The sequence below is a fragment of the Polyodon spathula genome, chromosome 16 (assembly GCF_017654505.1).
Source record: "Polyodon spathula isolate WHYD16114869_AA chromosome 16, ASM1765450v1, whole genome shotgun sequence".
In the NCBI taxonomy this organism is placed as follows: domain Eukaryota; kingdom Metazoa; phylum Chordata; class Actinopteri; order Acipenseriformes; family Polyodontidae; genus Polyodon; species Polyodon spathula.
In genome coordinates this window covers 30,157,068-30,170,937 of record NC_054549.1, presented here as the reverse complement: position 1 = coordinate 30,170,937, position 13,870 = coordinate 30,157,068, and the positions used below count along the sequence as shown (strand labels likewise).

The 13,870-nt window shown below is 35.5% G+C and overlaps 1 protein-coding gene across 2 annotated transcripts in view; it reads right to left on the bottom strand.

Annotated features, from left to right (window-relative positions):
- LOC121329286 (metabotropic glutamate receptor 2-like) overlaps positions 1–12,319 on the bottom strand; it is a 43,742-nt gene extending 31,423 nt beyond the window's left edge. Inside the window, exon 1 of one of the 2 annotated variants that reach the window (XR_005951755.1) lies at positions 10,777–12,319. The gene's annotated coding sequence lies outside the window, so the exon portion shown is untranslated. The remainder of the gene's footprint in view (positions 1–10,776) is intronic. The other variant, XM_041274820.1, reaches the window with a different exon arrangement.
- Between the last annotated feature and the right edge of the window lie 1,551 nt (positions 12,320–13,870).

Sequence of the window (13,870 nt, the reverse complement as noted above, 5' to 3'; positions counted from 1 at the left end):
ACCATACAATCTGTTACATCAGTCATGAAGCAAGGATGCATTCATATTGACAGTTGTACCAAAACATATTTCCCTACATTTTATTCCAATGATGTTTTCTTGGGATAAAAGCCAAAGCACCTTATGAATTCCAAAACAATAGCACAAATAGTCCATGATTCTTGGACTGCCTAATTTTGCTCCAAAAAAGGTAATCAAAGATGAGTGCACATCAGGATCTGTGAAACCAGTCAATAGTGTTGAAGGTGTGTGAGAAAAATCTGTGCCTCCACACCTTTTGTGAGAAACCCTTATCAACGAAAGCAAATATTCATCCCTTGGTTACTAAGTATACTTAAAACCATGATTCTTTTATCAGGTCGTTAAATATTTATTCCCCCTGCTTAGATTCAGTTGAATGAAAGCTAACCTTGAATTTTTGATTTGATGGCTCATGACAGGGTAATGGATTGATGGACAGAGCAGATGACTGGAGCGTTGAGTGTATTGACTAGTGGGGTATAACAAGAGCTGATCATCTAAGTTAGTGGCATCTTTCCCACCATGCTTCCTAAAGCACCCCAACCTGTCACAATGTGACAAACTGGGGCTGAGCAGTGAAAGCCGGGCCCAGTGTCATCCACACATCCATATATGAGCCTCCACTGTGGATGCTGTACTGTCAACCAATACAGTAGCTGTGTTTATAATGTTAGTACAATGTTCCAAACCTATGCTTAAGGCTCAATAATACTACCCTTAAGGTTAATAAATATGTTCACACCCTATCATCTGTATTATATTATATAAGAAATAAAATCCAACAGAATTTCTTCATGGGCAATTTCATGACGTAACCTCCAGAGAAAGACCGCCACATGTTGCAAATCTCTTATTGTCTGATCAACCTTTGCCTAAAGCTATTCCTGTAACAGCAGGTTAGAAAGACACGCAACCTGCTGTAATTTAGCTTGATTTTGTTTCAGCCGTGGTAAATGTGCCTGTAAGTGATGTAACTTGAAAAAGACACACCATTGGTCTGTTATGTGTAACAGTTTTGATTTCCTGTGACTACTCAGACAATCTACTTTAACACTATTGCACTATTTACCTCATCTCTTTGTCAAGTTGAAGCTACAATATGCAACCAAAGTAATTAGGAATGTGAAATAGAACATAGAACAGTTAAGAGGACCGGTTTCTTCTTATCATTGATGAGGGTCTTCCTTCTCAAAGGTCCGGAACACCCTTACAAGTTCATCTACCCATTTTTAAAAGACAAAAAGCACCAGAGCTTTATCTCATTGAAAACTGACAAAATAGTGTCATAAAAAGAATCAGGATTGTTGTGTTCTTTGTTTTTCTTGAACTTTAGATCATCATGCTATAAAACAAGTTGCCTTGTCTGATTATCTATGTAAATGTTCTGAATTTTTACAGCTTAATCATCTTATCTGAGATAATTTCTTATGTTAGTGATGTTCACTGTTCTAAACTTATAGGACTATTCTGAAGCAAGTGTAAAGACAATGTTTCTCAGAGGAAAACATCAGATGGAACAGTATAAAACTAGTAAGAAACAACTTAGTTGTTGTAAGCAGAAGTAAAATTAATATTCTGAGTAGCTAGTTCCATGTTGGTAAAATTGTATTATTACTCTTTTTTTTTTTAAGGTTTTTTATGTCACTCATCAGTTTGAAAGAAGAAAAAAGGCCATTGATGCATCAAAACCTGAAATAGACAACTCAGGAATTTAATTCAAGGGCTCATTCTTAAGTGATTTATTTCTTCTTTGTAAGCTTCACTGGGTGTCTTTCTCTTTTCAGGCAAAAAATGGTGTTAATGATACAAAGGCTTTGAGCATTTCCCACATTTTCCCATGTGTTTTTTCTGTAGAAACTTTGTATAGCAGACAAAGTTTTTACAAGCTCTTGTTTGATTTTGGTCCAATTTCTCCCTGTTCTTCTTTAGAGAAAATTTCAAGTCGTGTTCTTTTTTGCTTTTTATATAACAAATGCTGAACACATACAGCCTTTTAATGATATTAAGACTGTTGAATGTAACTATGCTAATTATGTTGCATAACTCGGAAACTATTGAAAAATACTGTAGGTTTTACCATGTAAGTAAAAGGTAATAAAGCTAGCTTTAAACACAATACTTTGTAGCAGTTGGAGTTATACATACTGTTGAAACGCGTAAGCTAATTTTTGTAAAAATAAAAACGTTGTTTTGTTAAAAGTTTGATTGCGGATTCTTGGGAGAAAATCTGCAAACTCAACATTAGGGTTATGCAATCTTTGTACACTTTCTTCAAAGCAAGCTCTGAAATAAATGATTTTTCCACAACAGCACAAATTACCAACTTTATCATAACCTTGGTCATGCCTGCAGGATGCTGAGTTTCCCTTAATTGGAACTGGAGATTCCTAACGGTTATAATCTAATAATTTTGACACAATATGAATCTGACAACTTTAATGACTAATCATTGTATTGTGTCTTCCTGGAGGCCATGTTGCCAGCCTCTTTGTACTGTAGATAAGAGCAGGTTATACATTTTTTTTTTTTTTTAACAGGAAGGCTTTAGATACTGCATTGTATGATGGGAAATGCACAGGACTGTAATCTACAGTTTCTTATAGACTAGAATGTTGTCAGGTAGATATTTATTGAGTGGGAACAAGAGAGAAACAAACAATTAACCTTTTATATTGTCAAATGTTGTATTAGAAGCTTAGGGTTTGATTTGATCAATCTATTTACTGTCAGGATCAGCCACAGCTAGATTTTACAACTGTGAGCATTTTGCAACTGTGTTGAATCTTCCTACGCTTAAAATAAGTAGTTGTTGCAATTTATGGGGATTCCCTGGTACTATAAAATGTTCTTAGAAATGTCAGTTGTGGCATAGCTTAGCAGGATATTTGTTAATCAAATCAACCCCATTCCATTTTTGTTCGTAAATATTTTACTGTTTTTTTTGGTTTTTTTTATTACATGTGCCACTTCTGTTAGCTATGATTACACTTGGGCACTGTAATTAGTGTAACACTGCTATCAACAAACCCTTTCTTTGAAGAAGGTCCTGGAAATTTTTCCTGTGAGTATTCATGCTAAGTGCATAAAGGTCAATGACTGTAAATGACAATGGTCAAAGAATTGTATGACTCCTGGTATTGATCTCAGGGCTAATTCAGTGTTGAGCCTTAAATGACTGACTTACAGATGCCAGCTGCTTTAATTTGCTCCACTGTGGCACATCCCACTAAAATGAATCAATATCCTTTAAACCATTCAATGCAGTAATCAACCAGAATAGCCCATTTGTATTGATTAGCAAATTAGCACATCCTAGTTTGAATTAGTCTTGTCACAACTCTTATTATCAGCCACATTACCAGTGCAATAAAGATACACATTTACAACTAACAGGCTAGAAGAAACTAATCTAATTATACGCTGTTGAAATTCTCAAAGACCCTAACTAAGATGAGAGACATACATTTAGCAGAATCATTTAGCAGTTTATGAAGTCCCAGAAATTAAAGAGTGCCCTAAAAGCATAATATCTTTATATGTGGTAAAAACAAACTAAAAAATTTCTAAAATCTCACATTGGCTGCAGTGATCGATAAGGTTAAAGGGGGAAGAATGTAACGAGCAGTGTTGTGTGGTGCACTGCTATTCCGGATTCTAGCCCCTGTTGTTGAGATGTAGTTAAAAACATATTACAATACATGTCAGCTGTAACTCTCCTGTAAGCTGCACTCACGCCACATGTTTAAGTTCCATGCAGTGTAGTCCTTTGATGTTGGTGGGGGTTCTACCTACAGTGGGGGTGCCAGGCATGTGAGATAAAAACATGTGAAACGTGGTCTTTATTTATATTGAAGGCAAAACTGCACCAGTTCAAAAGCAATGAAAACACCTGGAAAAAGCAGACTTTCATTTCACATGCAATTTGCATGCAATTCACTTCCATAGGATCCTGTTTCCTGAATATCCAATGCTCCTTTTGACGGGAACACCACTGGTGATTCTGTTTGAAAAAAAAATGCTGCACGGCTCTCATTGTCCACAAAGCAAATCAGAACCTGCTTCTCATCTGGTGGCACCTAATGGCAAAACTGCAAGAACCAAAGGCGGGTCAGTTTTTCTGTCAACCTATACGTTCTCATCAGATTGCAGCCTGCTACTGGAGATCTGAAAAGACTAAAGCCTTATGTAAATCTTGATAAGATTCAATTCAGTTTTAAAATTCAACTAAAATGAGGCTGTTCAAGCGCATCAACACACTTGTGTGCTTTGGGTTTTATTTTTTACAGATGTTAGGTTCTTTGACTTATTTATTATGCAATAGGCAGTTTAGAGTACTCATAAATAATATAGTGGAATTAGACTTTGCATACAACAACAATTTATATCACAATACCCAATGGAGACAGGTTGAAATAACGATCTATTTTGTTTCATTCTCATTTTTTATCCCTAACTTAATTAAGAGGAATGGCCAGGTGAGTTAAACATCCTATTTAGATCTGCTGACCCTTAATTGCAATGTAAACCACGTGAATACCTTCCTTTTAAACCATAGTTACAGTTTAATATGAGTGCATGAGGTTGATGTGAAAACTGGGGAATATATAATCAATTTATGTCTCAGCTCATACATAGGTTGAATTATTATAAAGTATTATACACTGTTACCAACCATCCTATACCCTTTCTAAATGAAACCACAGAAATCAACAAAACAAATTCAGAAAATACAGTTTCTTTGTAGACTTTGTAGCCTACCATACTAAATTGAATTTAAAAGGTCTTCTAAGGAGGAGATTTAGCTGAAAATTCTACTCATCCAAAACTGACAAACTAAAACACTATCCGACAGACTCGAAAAAAACAGCACACAGCAAACACTGCCTCCTTCATGGATTCTGTGTTCCTAGCAAGATCTCTCGATTTGCTGAACTAATTGTGAAAGCTTATAATACAAACTGAAAGTTGTTTAATATTTCAGTGTCTACAAAGACACCGCACACTGGTTTTTACTAGGCTATACAAATCCTTCCATTCTTTAATTTATTGTAAACATTTTGTTGTACTTGTTTTTAATTTGCGACCTGCTAATTTGGTCCAATTTTGATTGTCTTTTTTCTTTCTTTTTTAAAATGTTATGAGGATCTTTATATTTTTTTATTGGAAAAGAGCTTTGGGATACTATATTGTATGTAAAAAGGGTACAAGTGTTAGGCTAATAGTCTCCATTTTTTATGCTTTCATTTTTATTTGCAACCTGCAGTTTCTTTATTGTACGGCTTAGCAAGCAGCAATCGTATTTATTCGATTGTAAGGATTCTATTAGTGTGTAGGCTATATGATGATCATTTCGAGGACTTGACTTATTGAAAGAACTTCCTTTGCTATATTGTATTGTGACTGACTGTGCTGTGTCAAAGGGTAACAGTGTGCCATTTTGCAAGATGTCCTTCAGTGTTGATACCAATCTTTTTGGATTTTGTGGATGAAATATCATTGTTCTCCTCCAGTTTTAAATAATCATTGTCTAATCCTTAAAAAAACACAAAGACATTATACCAGACATGTATTGCATGTGAAATAACAGGTTTTTTTTATTATTTTAAATGCTCAAACAATTTTTTCTGGGACCAGTTAGGAGAAGTGAAAAGTCTGATTGTTTTCCAAATGGTTTGATGTGGGTACATCCAGCATTAACATTTTTAAAAATCCAGTATTGGACAAATACAGCCTTGCAGCCTAATAATATAGCCCTCCTAGTTTAGAGAGTGAGAGTCTCTTTTTCTTTATTCTGGGCTGGGAATCTTCCATAGAAAATCTACCCAACAATGAGATTGGCAGCAATTTTACAGTTCAGCATGTTCTACTATTAATTCTAATTATTATACTAATTATTGGTAACGTCAGTCTTCACGTGATATAATGATCTACATGCTAATAAACATTCTGCCATGAACTAACAGTATGATTTTTCAAGGATCCAGGCTCCCCAAATATACAACCCCCTTTATGATCCTTAGTCCTAGCTTGCAGTGACTCATTGTTTGTTGCTTTCATCTGCCAAGTTTCATTACTCAGTACCATTTTTTTTCTACAACAGCTATGCAATGTGACCGAGGGACTTTTCACTACCCTTTATAATCAGCTTTGATGTCTGGACAACCCTGCTTTAATAAAACATGACAACCAATAGATAACTCCATAGAGCACTCTTTAAAATGTTGTGTAAAGCTGTCACAATTAATAATTGCAGGTCAATAAAGCCATCTTGAAAACCATGTAAAGCAATATGTTTATTTTGACTCAAAGTCTACTCTACATTCCAGATCTACTATTTGCTTGTGAATTGTTTCTTTTAACTACAACCTGTGCAATAAAGTCTGATGTTCACTGGTGTTTCTACTCATAAAACATTAATATGCCATTAAAGGACACAGTTGCTAAGACCCTAGTCTATATTTTGATCTTGCCTCAAATCACCCAAATTGAAAACAATTGACTTACTGTCAGTGGCTGGAATTTACATTGTTTTTTAAGAGACCTGAATCACAATAATTTCTCACCAAATGACAGTAATGCGATTAATTCAATAAATGATGAGAATGTGTAAGCCCAAAACACAAGTATATCAAATGAAAATGCCTTATGAGCTTATTAGGGGGGCTTTGTATCCCGCTGTGGAGATACTGTCCCTGCCAATGTGATGCTCCCTGTGGGATCCCCTACCAGAATCAGCAACTTGGCACAGACAGACTGCAAACCTGTTCCCGCTTGGTTGCATGACTAAATCTGCACAGCAAGTGATCATTTATTTACCCGGTGAGCCACTCAGGGATCTGAAATATATATTTTCAAGTCTGTACTACAGTACAATGTGTTATTCACATAAGGATAAGCTGTAATTTCTCAGTGATCACTATTTTATGTGAAATTATAAATAATAGAAAACAGCAACTTAAGAGTTATTTTGGGAGGCAGTTATGTAACCCCCTAGTGACACCCCTGAATATAAGTCTATTCGTTACACTTTCTCCAGGATGTGTTTTCCACAGATAAGGCAGTGTATTACATGGTTTAATTGTTAGAAGGCTGTTCTGTGTTGTGTACAGACGTGCTTCACACTGTTCCAATCTGGTAAGGTTGGGTTTTGCTCTTCTCCTGCTGACTCACTCTTGTTAACAGAGCTTGTGTGCAGTGATCTGTGTGTTATCACTTCAAGCAGGCCTGCACTGTTACAGGTGAAGTGGATTCCATTTGGACTGGAAAGCTTTGTGCAGGAACTTGACTTTTTACTCAAAGCTTCTAAATGGAGAATCTAGGCATTTTCTCTCCAAGCACTGGCTTGAAATATTCAAATTTTAATAAGTTAACTATATAAGTGCCAGACTTTTATATTCATACTTGTTATGGTAAAATATGTCATCCTGTACCATTTATTCACTTTACAAAATTATGTTTATTTTGTAGACACCTTTATCCAAGGTGACTTACAGAGACTATATGTTGTATATACATTGAAAAGACTCTCATTCATGCTAACACTGACATTAGATATTTCAGAGTGTATGTCTCATGCTGTGTCTGTCATACAAAGAGTGCAAGAAAAAAGTACACTCTCAACTTGATTAGAGAGAGCCACAAACGTGTTCAAACATATGAAATGTGGCATGAACCCGATCAATGTCCCTAACTTTGTCTTTCTGCTTTTTCAGAAACCTGTATGCTGTATGCTAATCCTGAGTATTTGATTGATGGCTCATTAGGATGTCTGAGCTTGTCTGCTACTCGAACGATCTCCTGTGGTATTCTCTGTGATCCATTGTGAACGTAAATCTCAGACTAAATTGCTCAGTTCAGGTTCAGACTCTGCCCTGTTGTGTCCAAGCATTATTAACTACAAAATGATGATGATGATGATGATGATGATGATGACGATGATGATGAATATTATTATTATTATTATTATTATTATTATTATTATTATTATTATTATCTTCTTGGGTATAATATATACGTTTATTATATATTGGATATGATATTACTGTAAGTGCTTGCTATCTCTAAACACAGTAGATAAAACTTATCAATTTCAGTGAGGACAATGGAATTTAATTTTTGCAATTTTGGAATGGAAATATTAAGAGCATCACTAAATGCATGCCCCTTTTTGGGTTTATGACACACCTGTTTCTCACTTACACTTAGTACTCTGATTTCTGACCTTATCATTTTTGATAGTTCCGCACCGAAGTTCCACACTACATCTGCACCTTGTTAACTATCACTTGACCTATTCACCAATGGGACTCATGCAATGGGATGTAATATCTCCTATCTCTCGCGCTCTAGATACCCAATTTATTTCAGACTGGCTTACCTCAGAATATGTGATACAGCTGTTTGTCTGGACCCAGATGGGATTAAAAAACAAAAGGGTAAACATGTTGAAAAAAAAACATGCTCAATATTTATTTCGCACATAGAGAGGAGACATTTCTTGTTACACATTAGCCATTGATACTTCAATAATTCAATGTACGGTACAGACACTTGAAGCAGTCATATACTCCCTGTCAGAGTAAAATAACAAGTGGTAACATTAAAAGTAAGAATTATAAACACCCACAGAGAAGATGCAGTATATTGGGAGCTCCATATTTCATTCATCCTTGTGGAGAAATAAAACATAAAGACTCTGTGCCATTACATACAGCTTTACGAGACTTATAAAACTTCAAGCTACAGTTTTCTAATACAAAAGGTTCTATTCATCAGAGATCTCACATTGAATTGTTCTTAGATTACAGTAGCTAAAGGTAAATTTGATGTCTGTTTGACTCAATTCTGAGGTCTGTAGCTTGTGACTGGATAATTTTAAAGACTACATATTAATCAAACCATACTGCAGCATGTAACATATATGTTACTAATTCAACTACATCTACCACTACATATAACAAGCAGTTAAGATGATTCCCAATTGCTCAAAGTAATATTGGTAAACATGATGTATGGTCCATTAATATGAATTCCCTCAAACTGCCTCTTAATAAGGTGAGTGGTGTATTACTGTATTGCTGTCCTTTCGCCTAGGAGATCTACTATAAATGGTGAATTATGAAACACAACCAAGAACTAACCACAGTTTAACGCTAATTAAACACACTTAAGGTTTTAATCACATTGCGTGTCTATTTGAGATGACCACTCATACTGGTTTCTTCTGGTCAACCAGTTGTGTTTTTGAATCTTCTGAATAAAGTCAATGAATCTGCTGTATTGCTAAAACAAAGCTAACGACAGGAGTAAGAGAAGAGGGTGTTGATGTTGCATGTAAAGTATACAGTATGATTTTTCATAATAATAACACCTTTACTAATATAACTATCATAAAGACCCTGTGGACCATGACTGGGGCAAATTGTCCTGCACAGGAGTGCATGGGAGGTACCTTTCAGACCAGTAGACTAGCTACTCTTAAATAGAAAGTAGGAATTTACTTACCATGTGGTCTAAATATACTGCACTTTTCTCCATAATCAGACACACTTGGCATTCTTTTTTATTCTTATTTTTATTTTTTTATATATAGTAAACGCACAGTGAGTGGTTGAAATTTCACCCCAGATAACTAATGTTAAGTGTTGTTGTTCTCCTTTCTTATGATACTAACAAAACAGCGATACTATGAGAAAATATTCAATAAAGTCATTTTAAAAAGTGAACAGTCCAAAAGCAGAAATAACATAGCGTTTTTTATTTCATATATTCATACAGTAATAAACCTGGTTGCAAGCGTTTTAATGTGCGTTTTCAGTACTATCACACCTTGCTGTAAAATTAAACCACCCATGTTTAAATAAGTAGCCCCAGCTGAAGCAAATTAAACTAGAGTCGGTTTTTATAAACAGACCTACAATGAGTAGAGAAAGAAGTGCTCTAGATAAAAGTGTAGTCGTTGAAAATGAAAGCAGTTATTATGCTTAATAACACATCATTTAAAATATGGATTTAATATAAGAGCATTTGGCGCGTGTAGGCTGCAAAGACGGAAACACAATTAGATTACATGTACTCCAATATTCAGTCCTTCAAAGAAATTGTAATTAATATGATCTACAGCATTTAAAAAGAAAAAAGAAACAAAGAAAGAAAGATAAAAGTATGCTAAAGTATGTCTTCGAGATCTGATAAATATCCCCTTATTAAACTGTAATCAAACCCTTTTTTTGGCAGTGGTAATTCCGTCTAAAAGAGACAACATTACCACTGGGTAACTGTCTTCTATTTTGTTAAACACATTGTTTCAACGATATTTAAAAAAGAAAACACACACACACACACACACACACACACACACACACACACACACACACACACACACACACACACACACACACACACACACAACATAGTAATACAAAAGACAAAAAAAGTTAGTTGACTACAATTATAGAAAGATGTGGAAGAAATGAGCTGTTGACCGTAATACTGTATGATCAATGTAAGCTCATAAGCCTACTACTAGTGAGAATGTGATTAACATAACGGTTTTTATAGGATTATGCATTCGCTTTTTACAGTATGTCTACAATAATAAACCCCAAAAGGGCATACACTAAATGTGAAAGGAAGCATCAGTCTTTAAGAAGATTATTGTAGCAATGCGCATATGCCACAATTTAAAAAACATAAGCTATTACAATACTGGTACAATATACAGTAATGTGTATCGCCGACAAAAGCATGCCTTACCTGTTAAATGTAGAATCAACTTCATGCATCAACATTGCATGCTATTCCTAATTGTCCTTTTCAGTCCTTCTAGATACGTACAAGACGTCCGCTTCCTTTCTTTTGTTGGTTTTGATTTTCTAGAAGAACTGTTGTTGAGTCTTTGTGTTGAGACTGCCTTGGCTATCAGTGGAAGGATCCCTTTGGAAATTGCCGCGGTTCCTAATTACACAGCTAGGTTTTGTAGCTGTCCACAGTTCTAGGACGGAAACAGCTAAGATTACACTAGGAGCTGTCCGTGTCTTCATGTGCTGAAGCAGATGGTGTGGTACCATTTGGAATTCTTCGTACCTGCAACGTTACAATAATTGCACTAAACTGAGAGTAGATACCACATGAGCTATCTTCATAGGGCAGCACCGACTGTATCTATTTGCTACTTAGACCTGTCCACAGAACTGACACACCAATTGCATTAAATGAAAGACCTTTAACCGTTTTTTACAAGAGAATATCTCAGTTTTTGATTTTTTTTTTTTTTGTCTTTATAAACATTTATTTATACACTAATGTGCTGCTCTCAAATTAAAGACTTTTCAGTTTTGAATTGTTTGAGAAATAGCGGTTTAAATTAACAACGACCCAAAGCTGAGCAGTATTGTGGCTAAAGACACGCAGCAGTTTACTCTATCCTGCTTTCTTTGGTGAAGTGTCCAGTCCGATATGTTGCTTCAGGTTCCCTCTTCTGTAGATGTTTGCTATTTTTATTGATCTAAACCGTCTCTTTTTTTTTTTTTTTTTTTTTTTTTTTTTTTTTTTTTTTTTTTTAGTACATTGCTATTCTGACCTGTTTATATGTATGCCCTAGTCAGTTAGCTTTAATTAATTGAAATCCCTTCATTTCAGTATCTGAATAGTTCTCTTTTCCAGATCCGACTGTAGAAATGTTTGGATGTGGCTTGCTGTTTTTAAAGATAGCACTGATGGTGATGTGTTTTTATTCGCGCAGTAAGTTACCACTATTGTCTTTATATACGCAAGCCGGTGGCCATGGTACTGGTACTGGCCAGTCGTTCTATCACGCCTCGGCAGAAACAAATCTTTAGAGATCTGTTTGCTGAGACGGTTGGCTGTTGCTATTCTTGATTTGTGTGCAAGTCCAGGCTTGGTAGTTCTGATGTGTGATGTTGGATAGCTCTTGGTGAGACTGCAATTGCACACCGATCAGAATAGAGATGGAACCTATAACTCTTTTTAGACTTACCATCCGCTTCCATCGATAATGGAGGGAGGAGTCAGCTATTTCTAGAGGATTTCTCATTGTACATCCTTAAAGCCTGGGTCATAAAATCTAATTTAAAAATGTATTATTCTAGACCATGTTAACTGCCTTTCTGAATAACGCGTTAATTGCATTTCTCCTTTTCAACCTAACTTATCATCCCTTTATATTAGTATGTTTTTTGACGAGAAACTGTTAAAGATCTTGATCTCAGCACCCAGTAAAAATAATGAACTCTTTTATTCAGATGCACTTTATTTCATTCTGAAAGCTGTACGCACACACATTGCAGTGTTCGTTAGGATTATGCTAAGGTTTGTTACTGCACTTAATAACATTCAAATATTGTACAGCAATTAACTGAAATGTAAGCCTCTCCCAAGTTATATTAGGTGGGATGGAAATAAGTATATATCTTCCCCATTTACTCCATTGATACTGTAATTGTTCCATGGGATTTGGGTCGTTTTGTATTTCCAACTAGTGCAATAATGCCTGTTATTAATATGTCATCATATAGCTGTAGCTGCGTATCTTAACTAACATTAAGATAGTGGGGTTATCAGGTAACGCCTATACCGTAGAATGAAGCTTTGAGATGTATTTAAACGATGCGTCATTACATGTCACCCATATCCCTAAAAGAAAAAACTGTTAGATAAACTAAATTAAACCCGTTTAAGGAATATAAAAAGTTACGTGACCATATGTGAATACATTGTGTAATTCTCGCTTTCCATTGGTAGCCAAAGTGCTCCAGTTGTGATAAACTTCGATTCTAAGTCATGAATCCGAGGGCGTTATCGCTCATCTCAAGAACAGATCAGATGCGTGGAAGCTAATTAACTTATTTTGAGTGTGATCTCTTAACAGCTGTTATATTATAATTACCATTACCATTCATTCTGCCGTTTTATTGCAATACAGTAGTGCATAGTGTCTTCCTTTGAGATATCTAGTTGAGTCAGTCAAACTATAAACTTATAAATGAAAGCGCCAGAACGGTGGTAACCCAAAATCAAAAGCATGGCTTCCTCAAGAGATGTGTTTTGTTGCATTTTTTAACTATTATACTGGTCTTACCACTACTTTTGAAAAGGTTATTTGTTAATGGTAGTTGTACTGATTCACTGTACTGCTGCACAGGTGTCTGCAGTTGGAAAATATTTTTGAAAGAAAGTGGAAGTACAAACAAAGCAGTTTCAGATTTCAAAATGCTATAGTGTTATAGGCTATATAGAACAAATACGTATTCATATGCATATTGCATTTTAAAAAAAAAGAAAAGAAAAGAAAACCAAGGCTAGAACAAAATTATATTCAACACAACGATAAAGCGACCATATATAATGTTTGGTCAATTCCTGGTTATCTCTCATTTAACAGTAAAACACTAAAATCGTTTTTATTATTTGCAGAATGGATTTAACCAAATTAACAGCCACAGAAACAGAAAGTCCATATTTCTCAGAATAAATAGGACTGGCGCAGTATTTTGTTTTTCTGGCTCTCCAGCCAAAGCACTCCCACTTTCCAAGGGGAGTGGAGTGGATATCTTATTCAATCCTAGGCCTTCTCAGCTAAAATTCCAAAATGTTTGCTCAAATGCCAGTTGTATTGGGTGGTTTTGTGGTGTTAACACCTGTCCTACAGCAGCTGGGCTGACCCAGCAAATCACCTTGTTGCATGCTGGCCTCTCTAACCTGCCAGTATATGTAAATTACTTTGCACAAGAAATGGGGTAAAGTACAAGTGACCCAGAAGTACGTACTGCATATGTAATATTTGGAGTCATCTAAGCCACATTAACTGCTGTCAGATGGTAACTTTACA